At 41.1% G+C, this 20,695-nt stretch overlaps 1 protein-coding gene across 3 annotated transcripts in view; it reads left to right on the plus strand.

Moving 5' to 3' along the window:
- Positions 1–20,695, plus strand: part of KCND2 (potassium voltage-gated channel subfamily D member 2) — a 346,660-nt gene that overhangs the window by 158,065 nt on the left and 167,900 nt on the right. The gene's annotated exons all lie outside the window — the stretch shown is intronic.

The raw sequence follows: 20,695 nt of genomic DNA on the forward strand, positions 1-20,695 counted from the left end.
AAGAGGGAAATATAAATATGAGGTCTGTATATGCTCTTTAGTGAGCACTGCCAAGGTATAAGTCTGGCATCAGAGATTTGGGGATAAAAAAGAACAGCATTGTTTTGACAGTTTCAGTGATAGATAAATATTATGGTCACAGACGAGCATAATAACAACAGAATACTGCATACAAAATAATACAGTGTGCCTGCATCATATGCCATGTGCAGGAAGAAACAATGGCACGTGCGCCACTGTGAGCACAAGCCCCATTACTTGTAATGGGGCTCGAGCGTACACGGTTTTTGTTTTACGTGGGGGGGGGGGGCGAAACAGTCCGGAAAAGTCTGGAACCCTATGATGTGCGGACTGCGGCCTAATGATGGCCTCCCATCCACACAGGGGCCACCATCCTGATGTAAGTGACGCACAGCATCTGCACTTCACTGCATGTTGTTTACATCATGAGTGTGCCATTGGCGCACTCATGCCATAACCTAGGAGGCACAAAAAGAACCCGGAAGAACCAGGTTGTTTTTATTGTGGAGGGACGCCGTGCTGTTTGGCGGCTGTGGCATCCTTCCGGAGGTAAAATGGGCAAGTGCAGGCCGCCGTTTCGGGGTGGTCTGTGCTGTGCCAGTCTTTTGCTTCCCTTAGTTTAGGGGTTAAAAACAGAAGTAAAATTAGGCTTCACAAAGGAGCTGGATTGGCAGTTTTCACAGCCCAGCTGCCACCATTAAGTGAAGCCACATCTTTCTTACTTTCTTGTCATAGTGGTGGCGCAGTGGTTAAATGCCTGTACTGCAGCCACTCACTCAAAACCATAAGGTTGCAAGTTCAATACCAGCCTAACTGGACTCAGGCTTGCATCCTCCCGAGGTCGCTAAAACGAGTACCTAGATTTTGGGGGAAATTAACTTTCATTTTGTAAACCACTTAGGAAGCGCTTAAGTACACTGATAAGTGGTATAGAAATGTACTTGCTTTTATTATTGCTGTTACTACTTCCCTTGAATGCATAAAATAATTGAAAATACTATTTTATCAGTTAGGTTCGCTTTAAATCAAAAGAAAATCAGCATTGTTTCAATGGGTGTTTCAATGCAACCTCTATTCCTAAAATGAAAGTTTGTTTGAGAACAGCTTTTGATACATTTTGCTCAATATCTGCAAATAGTTAAGCAGACTTCTGGATAATATCCAGTGCAAAGAAGGCCCTGACAGAGTTTTTCAGATTATATCATAAATTATCTTCAGTTATTGTCTCTAAAGTATATTCTTTAATTTCTGTTCCTATTTATGAACAGTAGCTAGCTCTGAGGAATGCTTATAGTTTATCTAAGAACTATTATAGAGCAAAGCACTTTATCATTTTACAGTCCTATATTATCAACATTATGCTAAGATTTGCAAATATTTAGGTTTCTTATTCAGTTGCAAACCTTCATAGGTATATATACATGTCATTTTATAAGCATTTTATTGTTAGATTCCAGATTCTAGAAACATAATAATAATAACAATATTTATTTATTTATTTATTTATTTATTTATTTATTTATTTATTTATATCCCAACATACCTTCCAGACAATGCCAAAAACTACCTAGTCCAGAGGTTCTCTTAAGTGCCCAAGCCACAATAATGCAACAGGGTGAATGAATGACACCCCACATTCAAAAGTGCATTCTGGATGTGCAACCAAAAACACATGCCAGCCATCTGCACTGCATTATGGAATAAACATCTTCATGCATATTTTTCTTTAACCACACATCTACATAAGACTGAAGCAGAAGGATGAGGCCTCAGTAATACTAGGGGCATCCCTTCTCCCAAAATATTCCCCTTTGAGAATGTTTTCTCATAGAGACTTTGAAAAGATCTCTGAAAGGAGACAGTTTTTTCACAGGTCACACACACACACACACACAATACACCTTGCCTTGCTTTGATTTAATACCACATTGAAAGTATTGGGCCCTTCTATCCTCAGTAGAAATCCCATAACAGAGGCACACAGAAGGAGGTCTACAAAATGTCCACAGCAGTATTTCCTGATCCTACTGTGTCATTCTCTTATGCCATTGGGCCTTTGTGTTTGATGCCGTAAGCCAACTGCACAATTTGTGGCCACCATGCTGTATACAGCCCAATACTGCATGCCATGGCTTGCTGTTAAGTGATTGACAACTCCCTTACTTTGCAACCAAAACAGTGGCTTGGATTACATTGTGTAGCATAGATTGTTGTCTTCATGCAGCTGCTTAATAGACTGGGTCATTATGTCACAGTAATATCATTCATAGCTTTGTTGTTTGTTGTTGTGTGTCTTCAAGTCATTTCATTCAAGTCAAGTCACTTACGCTGAGCCTAAAGTAAACCCATAATCGGGTTTTCTTGGCAAGATTTGTTCAGAGGGGATTTCCTTCCTTTGAGGTTGAGAGAGTGTGATTTGCACACACTCCAGTGGGTTTCCATATGGGTTTTAATTGATTTTTATTTGTTCATTGCATCAGAAGTCAATGTAGGCTGAAATGTGATACAGTTATTCTTTGAATAAATAATAAATATATGCACCACACTGGTTCTTTCTTCCATATCTTATATAGGCGGGATACACACCGCCATATAGTACGTATTGTATACGTACTAGGGTTAGGAAGGGGCGGTGCTTCCGCACCCCCCTAACCCTAGTACGTATACAATACGTACAAGATGGCGGCGCCCCTTCCACATGGGCGCCGCCATCTTTACGCACTGGACGCATAGCGTCCAGATGTGTCGTGGCGCCTATGACATCGTGAATGCACCAGAGGCGCTTCACGACGTCATCAGTGCGCCGCAAGAAGAAGCTCTGAAATGGAGCTTCTTTTTTGCTCCGCGCGGGAGCCACGCGGTTTGGCTGCTGCAGCTCCCATGCGGAGCAAATGGTGCCAGCGGGGAAGCGCCGCAAAGCGGCGGTTTGTATCCCGCCATAGTATCATTATGTTTCCCTCTCTTTTTCATCTCAGCCTTTGAAACACTTGTAAATGTACACACTCCAGTCACTGAGACACACTACCCCCTGCTATCATATAGAATTACACTTCTGTAGTATTTACCAGTGCTTGTAAAAAGTTACTTTTTGAATAACAGCTACCATAATTCACCCAGCCAGCATCATTGTTGGCTATACTGACTATGAGGCAGTACAGACAGGCACTTACTGCGGACTAGGGCTGAATTAGGGCAGAGCATTTACATGCTCTGAGCCCTCGTTCTGCCACACATGCACCACATGGGGTGCGCCATTATGACGCACGGGTGGAGCAGCACCCAGACAGCGCTGGTTGGAAGGAGCATCATTGTGGTGCACGTGCAACCATGATGGTGCCCCTTCCAGGAAGCTGCTTAGAGCGGTGTTTTTTTGCTCCTTAGGAGCAGATCATTGCCATGTGGTTACTGTGGCAACGATCCGGGGCTAAAAGGGGTCAGGTTAAGCCACCCATCTGTTGAGCCCCTGTGTGATTCTGGAAGATATTGTCCAAAAGGTAACTTTTCCAACATCTGATATCTTCCCATTTTAGAAGCAAGATTTTTTCTTCTTCTTTAAGGCCATGTTTTAAATCCCCAATATGAAGTCATAAAAGGTATGCCATGACAATTGTTGATGCTTTGACAAGACTACTTCTGAATGAAGCTGATCATACATTTCAAAAATATATGTAGAATCACTAACAAAAATAAAAGAGCACTTAATAATAATAATAATAAATAAATAAATAAATAAATAAAAATTTTATTTATATACCGCCTTTCCAACAGATCAAGGCGGTTTACAAAAATGCATAAACAATTACATAAGAAATACACAACTAAAAATTCACCCCCTTACCTTAATTAAATACAGTTAAAATAATCAAAATACGATTAAATTAATTACATTAAAATATATTAAAATATACCCTCCCCTACCAGCCAAATGAACTGGCCCTTGTCCTTGTTCCCCCCGAAATGGCTCCTTCAAAGGCGCACCCCACTTTGGTGTCATGCCTCTTTGGTGGTGGGCCAGCCAGTGACAGGCCCGCCACACCAGGCACCCAGCCGTTATCCCCTTTGCAAGGGGAACAGGTGTACCTGGCTGGGTACCTGGGGCCTGGTCCTGGCAGGAAGTAGTCTGAAGCCAGCAGTCCACCAGGTAAGATGGAGCATGCAGGTAACAAGCAGCAAGTCCACACAGCAGCAGGAGGTACTACACATCTCTTCCCTGGGGTGGCAGGGTGGCCTGTTGTTCTCTCCTCTTTCCCTTCTTTGTGCTGGCTGCATGACTTAGAGTCATGCAGTTTCACAAGCTGATTAAAACCTAGAAAGGATGGACAGTTTAGACAGAAATCAATTTATGTTTGACAAGTGCTAATATCTTTAGCAGACTGGTGTGAATATATCCTGCCACTACAACTCAAACATCATTCTTTAGGGAAATAAATAAGACTTCTGGAAGGTAATTTATATTGCTTATAATTTACTGCCAGTGCTATTTTCCTTAAACTTTTCTATTGATATATATTAAATGTTTGCTACTTGAAAATAATAATGCAGCAATTTCTTTTTCTCTTTTTAAGCCATTAAAGATCAGGGAAGACTATCAGTTGGGGGAAAAAACACCATAGAGAAGGAAATAGTACACTGATGGTTTCTGAAAGAGCTTTTCAAATTCAATGCTTTAAAAATAAACAGCAAGCCAACTGTATTCCTGTTACAAACCAGACCACAGGGAGTGGGGCAGTTGAGATATGTATCCAGATGTTTTCACTTTTAATCAGATTTTCATATTTTGATCTCTTTAGAGAAGTCTAGAGATTAGCAGAAATATGTTCTGGGGCTGACCTGTTTATGCTATTTGTTCCTGTTGCTTATCAGGCTGTGATTTGTCAACTGATTCCAAGGACTGATGTTAGGATACAGAACTGTCCCCTGATTCAAACTGAATGGCAATTGGGGGTGGGGGGTGATTTCTGTAACACAAGAGAGTGCAGCTTAATTGCTAAGAGTATGCTTTTGTGGGGGATCAATACATTAGTAGTTTGTTTTTCTTTTTCTAAAAAAAATTCCTCCCCCCCCCCAAAAAAAAAAAAAAATGTTGCTTGTGGGTGTTTGTTCAAAGTTCTTGAAAAGTGTGAACATTTGTTTGGAGATTGCATATTCTGTCCTATGTAATATCCAGAACGGATATGCAGTCTGCCCTTGACAGTCATGAGGCTTAGGGACACAAGACCCTTATGAATGTAAAAAAAAAAAAACACACACACACACACACAAATAAGGGGAAAACGACAGAGGAAGATGAGCATGCGTAGCCTTCTAAACTGCTTCAATTCTGTCAGGATGGGGGGAAGCCTAGGACATGGAGAAAAGAAGGAGGATGGCATGTGCACCCTTCTAAACTGCTCCCATCCTGGGCTTGACTCCTCCGCTCCAGTCAGGAGGGAGAAAAATCTCAGGACAGGAGAAGGATGTCATGCATGCCCTTCCAAATTGTTCCCATCTTCCACTTTTTCCTCTTCCTTCCAGGAGCACAAGTACACCCTTTCTGGCCATGAGGGGAGGGGAGAGCATGGTCAACTATTATTATTATTATTATTATTATTATTATTATTATTATTATTAAACTTTATTTCTAAAGCGCTGTAATTATACACAGTGCTGTACAAAGTCGGTAAAATTAAAGAGAATATAAAAGCCTGCCCAAGGCGTACATTCTAAAATAATAACAATTAAAAGAGGAATAGATAAAATTACCATATAGAAAAGAAAAAACAAATTAAAAACATCAAATATAAAACAAATCACATCACATCAAATATTATCAGACAGCCAGATGACAATCACAAATTCCCTGAGAATGCTTCCCTAAACAATATGGTTTTCAGCTCAGCCTTAAAGCTGGTTAGGGAAGTGATGAGCCGTGCATGCAGAGGAAGAAGGTTCCAGGAATGAGGGGCAGCAAGAGAGAAGGGACGGATCTGGGATGGGGCAGAGGAGATCCTGGGTTGAGAGAGGAGACTTTGGCTACCAGAGCAGAGAGTGTGAGTAGGGATGTAGGGAGAGAGAAGATCGGTTAAATAAAGAGGGGCCAGCCCATGCAGGGCTTTAAAGGTGAGTAGCAAAAGTTTGTACCTGATGCGGAAAGGAAAAGGGAGCCAGTGAAGTCAACCTCACAAATAGTCAAATCCACAAATGTTAAATCCATGAATATTGAAGACCAACTGTAGATGTGTTGAAAAACCATTTGTAGGTGATGATAATGATGATAGTATGCTTCCATAAATGGAATTAAGCATACCATTTATGGAACCATGAGATATAAAGAAAATGGTGGAAATATGACTATCCATGCTATACTCCATATCTCATATGTGCACATTGAAGTTACCAACAAATGATTCTGTAGTAGTATATTGTGAGATCATCTACTTCCTCAGCTACAGCATTGGCATGTTGGCATAGGATCAAAACTTCCAAGAAGTTCCACTTTATCCAAGTTGTCATTTTCCTATGTCATGTGGTGGTGGTGGGGAGATTCTGTGCCTTGATAATCATGGTTAATAGTGGGGCTGTACAGATGGGTGGTGGGATCCCACCCCTTATTGCCCTGGATTGGGGCCGCAGCAACTGCATGCCACAGCCTTCACAGGGAGCAAAAAGAAGCTCCAAAATGGGGGTTCTTTTTTGCTCCCTGGAAGGGGCAGCATAGCCGCGATGGGGTGGCATGATGACGCCCCTTCCGTGCTCCATTGTTTGGGCGCTGCGGTAGAGTTGTGCCATGATACCATGCACCATGTAAATGGGCGTGGTGTCATGGCGCAATGAGGGCGGAGTCACAGCATCAAGGAAGCAGACGCTACGCTGTGACTCTGCCACAGGCTGACACAATATGCCAGTCTGTATTCTCCCAGTCTCAATAGTATATATGTAATAAGATCTGGCATGTCTTCTCAGATATGTATTACTGGGGATCTCTTAGTTTTATTGTTGCAATGGGAAATATCAGTCAATGTATAGTGCAGTCAGAAATCGTTGTCAAACAAGCCAAGAAAAATGTTTCTTGAATACAGAAAAGATATGTCATGCTAAACCTAGCCTTAGAACTGATCTCTGAATCTTTTCAGAAGTTAAAACTGAGATGCTCTGAACAGCAACTACTTTTGTTGTGATTTGCTGTCAAGTCAACTTCAACTTATGGTGACCCTATGAAAGACAGTCATCCAAGAGCCTCAGTAATTACTGCCATTATTTTAATGCTGGTGTTGTATTAGAAAGAAATGTCAGTTTCAATTGCTTGGAAAAGTACACATGTGAAATCTATCATTTTATTTGATGTACATTTCTACTTTTGAGTGAAGAAACATCTGGCTCTTTTCCAGAGTTTAGAAAGGTATTTTTAAAAGTAACTTTTAAAATTATTTTTATAGTAACTTAAAAGTTATTTTTAAAAGAAACTTACCATCCATTGGCCCCACCCTTCTGGCCTGCTTTAAAAACTCAGCAGGCAATAGAGACTGAAGGTGGCAAGAGAAGCTGAGGCCAGAAAGCTCCTAGCGACCAGACCAAGAGAGAGGAAAATACCTCTATTTTTATTTTTATTTTTAATGTTTAATGTTTAATGATGGTTGTATTCTAGTTAAGGGGTGAGGGATGGGATTTTAGTTTGTATACATTATATATTGTTTAGGTATTTTATTTATTTGTTTATGTGAATCATTTATGTATTTTATGTATTTTTTATGTAATTTTGTAAACCGCCTTGATCTTTTGGAAAGGCGGTATATAGATATTATTATTATTATTATTATTATTATTATTATTATTATTATTATTATTATTAAATATAATGGCATAGCAAAATGGTGTCCTTTATATAAAATAGAAAATGAAGGTTTGCTATTTGGAATTTATAATTTTTTTTTAATATTTTCAATCCATGGATGCTTGAATCCATGGATAAAAAATCAATGGATAAGGAGGGCTGACTGTACATCACCAATTAAACCTTTCATTAGAGGCACTAGAGGGGAAGGGAAGACATTTCTCCTGCTGCTTCCCTCCAGTGTGGCTGGAGCAGATTGAATGGCAATGTGTTGGCTGAGCCAGTGAGTGTTTGCCTTCGCTTCTGTCAAGTGGCCATTGTGATGTGGTAGAGCCTTCAGACGGGCCTTACCTGAATGCCGCCATGAACACGCCCCCCGCACGCCCCAAGCGGGAAGAGGCGGCATTAAAAAGGTGCTGCTTTTCTCCGCTTCTTTTCCGTTTGATGCGCAGCTGTGCAGCTCCGTCTGTAAGCTGCTGTACCGGTACATCAGAATTGCTACGCCGCTAATTTAAGTTGCCCATTTAAAAGCTCTGAGTCAGCTGCGTCGCATAATGAGTCGGGGTCCTGGAACATGCGCAGTTTGCAGTCAGGCTTTAATTGCAGCATCAGCTGCCATGCAGGTGTGGAAGCTGCAGCACAGCTGCAGCGCATTTTAAGACTCGTAACCCTAACCCTAACCCTAACCCTAGAGCAACATGTATGCATGCGCTGCTTGGAAAGTTTGGACTTTAAAGTGAGCTTCTACACACATTCCTGTGCCATTTTCACCTAACAATAAAAACCGCTAAAACTGTAAATATTTACATATATACAAGGGAGGTGATGGGGGATGGCAGGGGGACAGCGGTGGCAGCGGCGACAGCTGTGGCTGTGTATTGCAGATTCAGCAAGAGCGCAGGGACCAAAGGAGAGGAGGTATCCATGATGCTGGTGACACTGGCAAAGTGCAAGCGGACAAGGATGCCAACACCAGCTGATCACCAGCTGGCAGGAGACCACCATGGTTCTTGGGCAGAGCGGGGGAAAAAGTTTTAAAGGGGCTTGGGCACTTTAAATGTGCCCATAGGCTTTCTGCCGCCGCTGCTTAGCGCTGCAGCTGCGCAGCTGCGCATCTGCCAGCCGGCAAAGGAAAAAAAAAGCCCCGTTTTTGGCCGCCCGTGAGGAAGCTGCCTCTATCTTTGCAGCGTCCTCCGAGGCGGCGGTTTGGAAACTGCGGGTCAGAAACAGCCCCAGGTGAGGCGTCTTCACTGCCCCCCATGTGGAAGCCCCATCTCCTGAGCCACGCCCCCGGGGCGGGCGGTCTGGAGGCTCCGTATTCAGCAGAATACAACTCCAAGACGTCTTCCCCTGCCCGTTTGTATCCCGCCTTTGTAACAGAAAATTCTGATTGCCTCACAAAACTACAGATCCCAGGATTACATAGCACATGTTAATTAAAGTGGTATCAGAAGTGTTATAATTATGCAATGTGGATATACCCCAGACCAAATTGCTGCCAGCTACCTCAGATCAATTGAATCAATTGATGTATGGTAATTTAACATAATGTTAAGTAAAATCATTGATTCAGTGGGTCTATGGACCTTATTGCTCCACTTAAATAACCTGGTTTACCTCATCTGAATTCAAGTCTTAAATCAGAAGGCGGCCAGTTCCTACTGCAAGGTTTTTGCCACCGAAGCCACCAGCTGAGCACAGCCTCGCTACAGCCCAGGACCCAGGCAAGCTCCAGCAGCCTTATTTCGAAACGGGAGCTTTCCAATTTAGAAAAATGGCCACTGGAACTCGCCTGGGATCTGAGCTGCAGCCAGCTGTACTCGCTCAGTGGCTTCAGCAGCAAAATCCTTGTGGTAGGACCGATTTAGGCTTGATTTCAGATGAGGTAAACTGGGTTATTTAAACAGAGCAATAAACTTCTAAGTGAGTTGGGATTAGCCATTGGATTTAGGCCAATGAACTGCTTGTAATTAATTTTGTTTGTTCCCACACTAAAGAGCTAACTACCTTACATTATTACTGTAATATAATGGATATGAAAAGTATCCCTTCTCCTTTTTTCTCTTTTCAATTTAACATTTAGATCGAAGTTTATCCTTCAAGTAAAAGCAAAAACATAAGCATTCCAACAGTACAAGACTCTGGATATCCTGAGAAATTTTGGTATATGCCACTGGTGTGATATTCCTCTGGATACTGCTGTACTGCAACTCTTAATAGGCTTGGCCAGCTACGTTAGTAATGGGGAAGGATGGGCGTTATAGTTCAAAAGCATCTAAAGGGCTGTTCTTTGCCCACCTGGGCATATGATTTAAGTCTCAGTTCTTTGCAGAGACTTCTGCTGCCTCCATCTCTTCTCCTCCTCCTTCAGCCTTTCCCCTCCATTTCCTAAATGTCTTGTCGCATAAGAGAAAACCTTCTGCTATTTTTGCAAGGAATATAGAGGACACTTAATTTGCCACAGGGCAGAGAATGAGATGTTCACAGAATCAGATTCTAATATATGGTAATTAATTTTTGACCCGTTCTTGTACTGTAATGGAAAGCTGTTGCTTACTGCACTTATCTCTCCACTCCAGCTCTTTGAATTTCTCTAGTGACTCTCTCATGGACTACAGAGAAGTATCTATAATAAACAGGCCCTCTAAAACCCTCTACAGTATGCAAAATATAGCGCACAGATCTACTATTATGGAAAGGATCCTACTCTGCAAGCTCAACTTTCTACAAAAGATTGTAACAAAACTGATACATCATGTTTTTCTCTCCTAAAGACTAGCAATTTAACATATTCAGTGATAGTGCAAGGCAACATTTGTTGGCTTCGCAAGTATTCCACATTTTGCTGTTTTCAATTATTTTGGTTTTAGTCATGCCTTTTCCTTGAGGTTCAAGGTACATTACTCTGCAGAGTTTATTTTATTATGTTAACATTATGATAACTCAGCTTTCACTAAAGGGATATTGGGAATGGGTGTGATATTTAACACAAAAGCACTGAAAAAATAAATCTCTTCCTTCACTTCCCTGTTGTTTTCCTGGTAATATAGGACACCTCTTTCGTTATGTTTGTGACTTCAGATTATAAGTAAGTATATACACATCTCTATTGTCTCATCAGTTTGCTATCTGTAGCTCCTAGAAATATGGACATCATTTCTGCTGACTAATTTTTGTGATCCCATTCCTTCTAATCTTTCTACATATTTTACCAGACTCTGTAATACTTCATAATAGGAGACCATTCTATTTCTGTATTCTGAATTAGTTTTTGATTTAACCAACCCGTTAGTTCGTCTAATTCCATTATATCCAGTAGCTTTAGTAACCTTTCTTTTATTGTTGGCATTTTTTTTTTATTTCCAGTTTTGCACTAGGAATAATCTGGCTGCAGATATCATATAAAGCAGTACTTTCTGGAATTTTTTTCCTTTCCTTTTTGTTATTTTATTCACCATATTCAGTAAGTAGATATCTGGTTTCATCTGGAAGTTTATATTTAGTATCTTATTTATTTGCAAGTGGATTTCTTTCCAACATGTTTTCATTCTGCCACATATAGAGCCAGGAATCTACTGTTTGGTGGCATTTCTAACACTTATTTTGTTCTGTTTTAATTATCTTTGAGATTGCCATATTTAAGCCCTTCCTTTTGGGTTTATCTCATGAGCTGTGCAGATCGGCCAAGCTGGGGGCAGAGTCGGGGCTTGGCATCCGTATGACACATGTCTCGACTCCACCCCCATGATGGTGTGATGCTGCACAGGGTGCCACACAGCACATAGTGCTCCTCTGGTGCTGTATCCTTATGATGCAGCGCCAAAGGAACATCTTAAAGCCATAGTGACACAGCTATTACACCCTTTCCAGGGCACAAAAAGGAGCTGCTTTTTGCAACTCCTTTTGGCACCCTGGAAAGGCCAAATTGGGGCCACAGCTTGCACTTGCCACAGCACTGATCTGGCGCACCTGGAGGCAGCTGCAGGCCGCCCCTTAGGGACAGTCTACACAGCCTGTCACTAGCATTTCCTAATGACAAAGCCATAAGATAACATATTTCACCAGGATCTGAATATCTCCTATAATTATACTACACATTAGCAATGGTAACTGTCAATATCAGTAACTGACAACAAAAGGTGGTAGTTTAAGCATTATGGATATACATGTATCTGGCTGCCTGCTCAAACTTACTGTGTACTGAGTCATCTGTAGTTACCAGGTGCTGTCAGAAAATATAATGTTCAGATAGTGACATACTACAAGTGATTTAATATTATTGACACAACAGTATCTTGTTATTTTGTAATTTGTTAAATTAATAGTTCAGTATGCCCAGGCAAAGATTTGAAAGATAAAATTCAGAAGTTTGGATTAAAGGCTTTGTCTTGTAATTGATGTATATAAGAGAAAGAGAGAGATGGGGAGAGAATGCTATTGTTATTGTTTACCATCAAGTTGTCTTTGACATATGACAACCCTAAAAATGAGAGACCTCCAAGAACACCCTGCCCAAGCATTCCTGGCTGAATGAATAAATCTATAATGAGATTTTCTTCTTTTCCTACTGCCTTCCTACCAGGCATTATCATTTTTTCCAGTGAGTCACATCATCTCATGAGATGCCCAAAATATGAAAGAATGTTACGTAGATACATTAGCCATCTATGCTTACGAGAAATTTCACAGCATTTGAAAGAAGGTTTGCCATCAGGAGAGCTTACAGCTATGACATTACGTAGAAGATTCTTGCCTAATTTAAAACAATGAATGCATTCTGTAGAATTTGAATGAAAGTAGTGTTCACTCATTAGGATGCATGTCTGGCATGTAAATTCCCCAATGAAATCACTCTCTAATGGGACTCCATGATAGAATTACTAAAACTGTAAAGAAGAAGCTCTTGTTTTAAATGAGGCTCATTTGTATTGCACATGTGTTGCAAAGGAGTTGAGGGACATCCTGGGACTATAAATATATCAGGAAGATTGTTGACAATTTAAGCTGCCAAGCAGCTGATAAAATGTCGCCTCCCTAATCTAGGACTGCAGGGGATGTTGCTTTGACTTTAATTCAAACTAGTTCTCAAATAGGGACCTTTCAAACTATTAGTGTTTTCTAAATAGAACTGCTGTGAATGACTCTTAAAATAAATGAGAAAAGTACTGGGTTTTGTTTGTTTTTTTAAGTAAAGCTATTTAAAATTCAAGGCATTTTATGCATATTACCTTTCTGAAAAATAGGCGCTTTGGCACATAATTTTGCAAAGCATGCAAGAGGTTTTAGGGAAAAGGGGGGAGCAGCTTTAGAATAGAAAATGGCCCACTTCTAGCAAGGTCCGGCTCTTTTTTAAAGCATGTGAGTTTTACACAAGATGGAACATTCAGCATGGAAGAAGTACATTTTTAAGAGACACACACATTAATATGGGGATAAAGGAGTGAAATTTTCCTCAGATATTAAAACTGTAAAATATAACTTGTAGTCAGTGGAGTATTTCCAGGATTTTAATTAATAACATGATGTAAAACACTTACCCTTTGGGATTTGGTACACTGGCAAGTGTTCAGCTCCTGTAGTCTTCTAGTATTTTTGAAGTGACCTAAGTTCTATATCCATTGTATTATACCTTAAAAAGTGTTCACTCAAATCCAAATAGGAAGGACTGACTTAGGGATGACATGGATTTAGTTTGCTTCCAATGAGATGAACTAACCTTTAACACAATGATAGAGAATGTGCCCTCTTGACATTGATGCCTATCCAGCAATGAGGGCTGATGGGATTTGCAAGCCAAAGACATCTGTAGAGCCATTCACTCTGTACCTCTGAATTAAGGGAAACAAGTATGCTTTGCTAACCATTATTTATTAATTCAATGGATTTTTGCCTTGCATTCCAAATCCCATTAGCCTCAAAAATAAAGTAATCAGGAAGGATGGGAGTTTTAGTCCAACATTTGGAAAGCACTTGGGAGTAGGCATTATTGTACTATATGGACTCATGATTTCAGCACGAGGCAGCTTTCTGTTTCGTTTTTAGTCCACTTGAAGCTCTTGAGAGACAGCCTTGACTGCTTTAAATACAGAAATTCTATCTAAGCCACCTTCACACAATACACAAATCATGTCTAAGCCACTTGTATGTTTTACCTAATCTAGTTTAAGAAGCCATGCTGTTGCGTTATGTCTCATCAGAATTTTTCATTTTTATGCAGTTACTGACCTACCAATATTCACCAGTAGAAATTCTATTTGCAAGACATTGTGTTGTGACTCCTTTATTGCATTAAGGTATTTCAGGGAATCTCTGATTAAAATGAGCTGTGTAATGAAAAAAGCCAATACACATGCTTTAAAAATTGCCAATTTGTAGGTTCATCATCTATGTCACTTCTTTTTCCACCCCTGATTTTTAAATGTCCCAGTGCTATTTTATGTGCTCTTTTAAAAATGAGATTAGATTATAAGAGATGGTACATTAGCAGGACAATATTATTGACTGTTACATGACTTATTTCCAAAGCTAGTGACTTAAGAATCCAAGTCTAATGAAGATGAACTGTGAAACACGTACACAAAAAGGTATGCAGGGGCTTCTGGAATTGTACCTGTGTAATTTGGGCTCCAGGTTTGGGGATCCTCAGTCACTTGGGATCCTATACTCCTTCTTACCAGTTGCCCACATACTCTCTATCTGAAACTGGGGCAAATTCTCACTGCTGACCAGAAAGAAAGGGCAGACAAATGAGCAGATTGTGTCAGCTGATGTTGCTTTTGGTGTTTTCCTGCTGTACCATAGCAGAGCAACTGAGCAGGTAGTAGTGCCAGCAAAGTAAGCAGATGAACAAAGCAGGCAAGCAGATAGCAGAGACAAGATAAGAAGGTGAGTTTTCTAGGGTGGGGATCATACTGAGCATTTGGCATCAGAAGTTGTTTAATGATGGCAAATGCTGTCAGTGAAAACAGATTTCTGAATTAAGCTCTGATAATCCCTGCTCAGTTGAGCACCATCATATTGCCAAGATCCTCATACTAACATTGCATGTAGCCTGCTCCCCTCAAAAATAAATTGTCAGACCATAAAGGCAGGCCAAATGAGACTGCCCATTCCAAAAGGACACCCTACAGACATTGCATGGTTAAAAAATACACAAGAGTTTATTTCATTAAAAGTATATAATAAGCACAACATAAAATAGTATTTTAAGGCTATGTTTCCAGGTTACTGATATGAAGATTATGTTAGTTGAAATGAATGAGACAGGCTTGGTCCAGATGGGCCCTGAAGGACACCCTCGTCATGTGCAAGGGTTGCCTCAGGATGGCCTGTCCACTCGCCCTGCAACCCTTGCATGTGATGAGGGCATCATTGCTGCACGGTGCCATATACACAGCGCGCATAGTGATGACATCACTGTTGAGTGGAGTCCAAATGGAGCCGTGCAGCAGTTATGTGCTTGTGTCGCCGCAGGCTGCTTTCAGCAGCATAAAAAGGGGCCACTTTTCAGCGCTCCTTTTTTGCTGCGTAGCTGCGCCACGCAATTTGGTTGCTGTGGCGCTGCTACACGGCAAGGAAAGGCGGCCCCAACCTGCCCTTTCAGGCGAATCTGTACCAAGCCCAACTTTACAGAGAGTATATTATGGATATAAATTTTAAAAATCAAAGCAATGAAATGAACAAAGCAATGGAAATATCCAAAGCAGCTTTTCATTTCTAACTTTTTATTTTTAGAATCCTTAATTGATTAAACACCTGTTATAAAGCTCTCATGCATGTCAACAGAGGTTTAGATAACACTTGGGGATAACACTCTTACTTTAAAAAGAGGAAGAATTCAAATCTGGAAGGTACTGCCTGTAGTGAAGACAAATTTTACTCCACAGCAGTATTAGGAAACATGTTTGCTAGGCTTTCACAGTGTTTGTTGGGCTACAGTTCCCAGCATTCATCACCAATGGCTATGATAGGGTGAGTTTATGGGATCTGCAGTCTAGCAAACATCTCAAAATCTGCATGATTCCCACCCTTGCTTTATAGGAAGACCAGAAAGGCAACTTTTGTTCTCTTTGGTGACAGAAACACCAATTTAATTTTATACCTTTAAAAGAATCTAGATTCACTAAGAGGGGAGATGCTCTCACCCAGACCTTGATGTGGTGACATCAGTATCTAGCACTGAACAGCATATTAAAGTTAATGATGATATTTCAGTTGACATTTTGGTAGTTTACAGGTGTTCACTTGGCTTTCTCTAGCTAGACTGAAGTAATAAATATGGTAAAGGGTGAGTCTAGGAATAGTAATACTTGAAAAGGTCATCAGGATTTCTCTTACTTGGCTCTTAAAACTGCTGAGTTAGGCGGGATACAAACCGCCGCTTTGTGGCGTTTCCCCGCCGCCGCCGTTTGCTCCGCGCGGGAGCTGCAGCAGCCAAACCGCACGGCTCCCGCGCGGAGCAAAAAAGAAGCTCCAAAATGGAGCTTCTTTTGGAGTCGCGTTTGCGACGTAGCGAGGCGCCAGGGGTGCACTCACTACGTCAAAAAGGACGCGACACGTCTGGACGCTATGCGTCCAGTACGTAAAAATGGCGGCGCCCATGTGGAAGGGGCGCCGCCATCTTGTACGTATAGGATACGTACTAGGGTTAGGGGGGTGCGGAAGCACCGCCCCTTCCTAACCCTAGTACGTATCCTATACGTACTATATGGCGGTTTGTATCCCGCCATACATTCATTTAGATGAATTGCATGTTATAAATATATTTCTATTGGCATGTACATAATTTTCAATATACTCTTTGTACTGCATAGCCCTGGCATTTCAGTGAAATAATTTTGTTGAATGTCCTGTACAAATAAGACTGTCTCTCCCCATACTTCATGGCTTTCTGGCCTGCTAGACCATTACCAGGTAAATAAGTTGTACTAAGAGCCAGAACAGATCGGCTCTAAAAGCTGGCTTCCTGGCGGCTTGAGGGAATGGCATTTAGTTGCCACACACACCCAAGACATCTTGAAGCCACCCAGCTGCCTGAACGTGGGCAGCTTCATGATGCTCCAGCAGCACAGCATTTACATCTTCTACTAATCCAACTTTTCCCTCCTTATCTGTATGCTTGGTTAAGAGTATCCTGAAGCTACCATGGGGCTGTGGAAGGATTGGAAAAGGCAGCTTTTGCCACCCAAAAAAGAGTGGATCTTTGTCTATCCTTTTTCGGGTGGCTACAAGGCAGATTGGGGTCATGGCGTGTGGTTGCTGTGGCCCCAATCCAGCTTCTGAAAGGGCGGCTTCAAGCTGCCCCTTCCACCCATCTATTTTGCCTCTCAGTTGACTTCCTAGTTGACTATTTCTGAGCTGGAAAACATTTCTCAAGTGTATTACCTTCTTTCTTAACCAAGTATACAGATACCAGGAAGCCATTTGGTTGATTGGTCTCAGCTACCTCTGTAAAGACAGTAATGATGAGAGAGAAGTTAAGCAAACGAAGCTAATTTGCATTTCTTAGATTAATATACAAAACACAGTTATTTTTTGGAGCATGGAATTCTTCAAGTATTATGCTGCAATTCTTGAGCATTTGAAATATTTTTAGAAGGAAATTTGTGTGAAAAATGTGAATTTTCAAATTTCAATTAAAAAAGCATTTACAGAAGAATATGGAAATCATCTTGTATGTACTTGCAGGGTTAGTTCAAGCTCTGCTACCCTCTGAGACAGAAAGAGAAGTGTTGCCCCTCCCCAGCATCATCATTATTATTATTAAAGTTTATTTATATAGTGCCGTTAGTTTACACAGTGCTCTACATAATGAGCTATCAAAATCCAAATAAAAGCCTGCATACAGTCTAAGAGCGAAAAGCAGGAAATTATAAAATTAACAATATATCTTTAGAATAATTCTAAAACAATAAACTATAAAACAATACACCTTAAAACACCTGATCAACCATGAGAATCAAGTTGTATATTGGAAAGCTTCCCTAAAGAAAGTCGTCTTTAATTCAGCCTTAAAACTGGCTAAGGAGGTGATAGTCCATAAATGTGTGGGAAGGAGATTCTAGGAGAAAGGAGCAACACAGGAGAAGGGGCAGATCCGAGTGGGGGAAGAGGAGATCCTTGGCTGAGTCAACAGCCCTGCGTCTCTGAGCATATCATATGCAAGCTCTGTGCACAAGAGGAGGAGGTGGCGGCGGCGGCGGCAGGATTCCTCTAATATATGTACATATTATACCCAACACTGGAAAGGAGACACACAAAGCAGAAAATGAGAAAGAGATGGTGCTAGCACCCCCTCCTTTGCCTTGGTAATAGCAGGAGTCCCTGTTGCAATTCCTCTATGTGTCACTCAGAGTCTTTTCCTCCTCTTCCTCCAGTGCCTTGGAATCTTCCTGCTGCATATCCTGTTTTCCTGCTCAGGCAATCACCCCATGGCAGCCCTGCCCCACCCCACCTGCACTGGCACAGTGGTATGCAGGGGGTCCTTGTTTGCTCAACAGTCTACCAGCTCAGGGGAATGTTGTCATAGCGGAGGTGGTGGGGACGCTGTATGCAGGAGAAGGGATAGAGCCAGACCACCACCAGCTTCTCCAGCAAGCAAGAGGAGGTGGCTGAAATAGCTGTGGTCCCAATTGCCAAAGAGAGCTGCTCTTGGACTACCTCTGTCCATAGTGAGACAAAAAGAAGGCCCTGAGCATGTGTGTGAGAGATACATAGAAATAGAGAAGGGGGAATTACATACAAAGGTACTAGAATAGCAGTGTTGTAAAGTGATTAGAATACTGGGCTTGGATTTGGATAAACCACATTAAAGTTTTCACTGAACCATGAAACTCAGGGGTTATTCAGACAGTGAAAATAATCCAGGTAGTATCTAGGTTGAATTAATGTTGTTCACATTCATTTCGAATGCATATGATTAAGTTTGGTGGGGAGGAGCTGCTAAACCCGCCACTTAACCTGGGATGGTTAATGTTGGGGGGGGATCTGAGATTTTCTAAAAGATTCACATTCTTGGCTGTGTGAATAAGTGATGTGAGCAGACCTGGGATAAACCAGGATAAAACTCTGCATGCCTTGAACGTGCTTTGAATACATTCACATAATCGATTCCATCTTTGATGGAGCAAACAAAGTGGCAATACAGAACAGCACTTTGTGCCGGCCTGTAGGTGGCCTGTAGGCGGAGCCAGCCTGTAGGCGCAACCACAGCACAGCATCTGCACACTGGATGCTGTGGCTCCACCCCCTTTGTGCCATGATGCCACGCACCCTTCTAGATGGTGCACAGCATCATAGCATTTAGATGAAGTCCATCTCTCTGCTTTCACATAGGGACTGTAGGTATTTTATTCCCAATCTGTGCCAATATGAAGAGGGTAGAATCAACAAGCAAGGAATACGTAGGGACTGTGCAAAGGGCTTTCTCTGCAGTGGCCCTGCAGTCTTGGAACTCTCTCCCTGATGAGCTCCACTCGGCCCCCTCCCTGGAGTCATTTAAGAAAAATCTCAAGACTCACTTATTCCGCCAAGCCTTCCCCCACATGTCCTGACTGTCATCTTCTCCTGTGTATTGTGTGTTGTTTAGATTGTTTATTGGTTTTAACTGGTTTTAATTATTAGGTATGAATGATGGATTTTTAATGATGTATTTTATTATACGGTTTAATATGGGGGATTTTCGTGGTTTAATTTTTATCTGTAATTTTTGTTCTGTGCTGTATTGTATTTCATTATTATCTTGTAAACCGCCGTGATCGAAGGAATGGCGGTATATAAATAAAATCTCATTCATCTCATTCATTCATTCATTCAATAAAGCAATTGAATATTTTGAAGCCACAGTCCCAACCAGGAAGAAAATCCCTAAAAACCCAAGTGGACATTCTCTGTCTGGGTAAACAATGTTAAGATTTCTCTCCACCTTAGCAGCTTGTTGAATGAAATGGAGCTCTGTTAGTGTGCAATTAATCACTGGTTAGTGAGGCTAGTGTATGAGAAACACATTGAGAAGTCTGCTTCAGATTTTTTAGAAAAAAAATTCTTTGCTGTTACTTAATCACAATTAAGGAGACAGAGTTTTATAAGGCAAACAAGTTATACTAAACTATGATTCAGAATAAGTAGGAAATACACAGAATTGCCAGCATTATATTTCTCCATAAAGTGTCGGGATGTGTGTGTCTGTTTAGTTTTTGGTAAATATTTCATGAAATGTAAATCATTTCCAATTTTTGTTCCCTGGAGAAAGCATGATGAAACTAAAGAAAGGTCCTGGTGTGCAAAATTGACACAGACATATGGGCAGAATGCTGTTTATAATATGAGAAAGCTCTGTCATTTCTACAGGATGCATGAAACATGATGTAAATTACCTCCTACAACATATGTTGCCTTTCTAATATGTCAGCGATTTGATATTCTGGTCAGATTTATTTGGGGGGAAAATATGCCTTGAACAATCAGGATTATTGAATAATGTATGTTAGAGCCTCTTAGTGAGAGCTGTTGTAGCAGTATAGTGGCTAAGAGACAAAGCTACAAATCTTGTCTCTACCATAAAAAGGTGTGTGTTGACCAGCTGCTCTTATTTCAGAGCTGTTTTCCCCACAATGTGGGGAAGAATACTAATACTGATTTATCATCCAGATTTTAAGAGAGCTTAAAACAATTACTTTTTGGATTGCACCCCCAGAATCCCCCAGCCATTTTGGCCACTCTGGAAGTAGTAGTCTAAAAAGTAATTTTTCCAAGCACTGGATTTAATCAGTTATAGGATGAATGTAAGGACATTATTCTGCCCCAATGTGCTAGTCACAGTGGACTGTTACTTCTTGGTGTACACTGGATAGGCAGTATTTCTGT

The sequence above is a fragment of the Sceloporus occidentalis genome, unplaced genomic scaffold (assembly GCF_023333645.1).
Source record: "Sceloporus occidentalis isolate IW3139 unplaced genomic scaffold, rSceOcc1.0.p SCAF_5, whole genome shotgun sequence".
Taxonomy (NCBI): domain Eukaryota; kingdom Metazoa; phylum Chordata; class Lepidosauria; order Squamata; family Phrynosomatidae; genus Sceloporus; species Sceloporus occidentalis.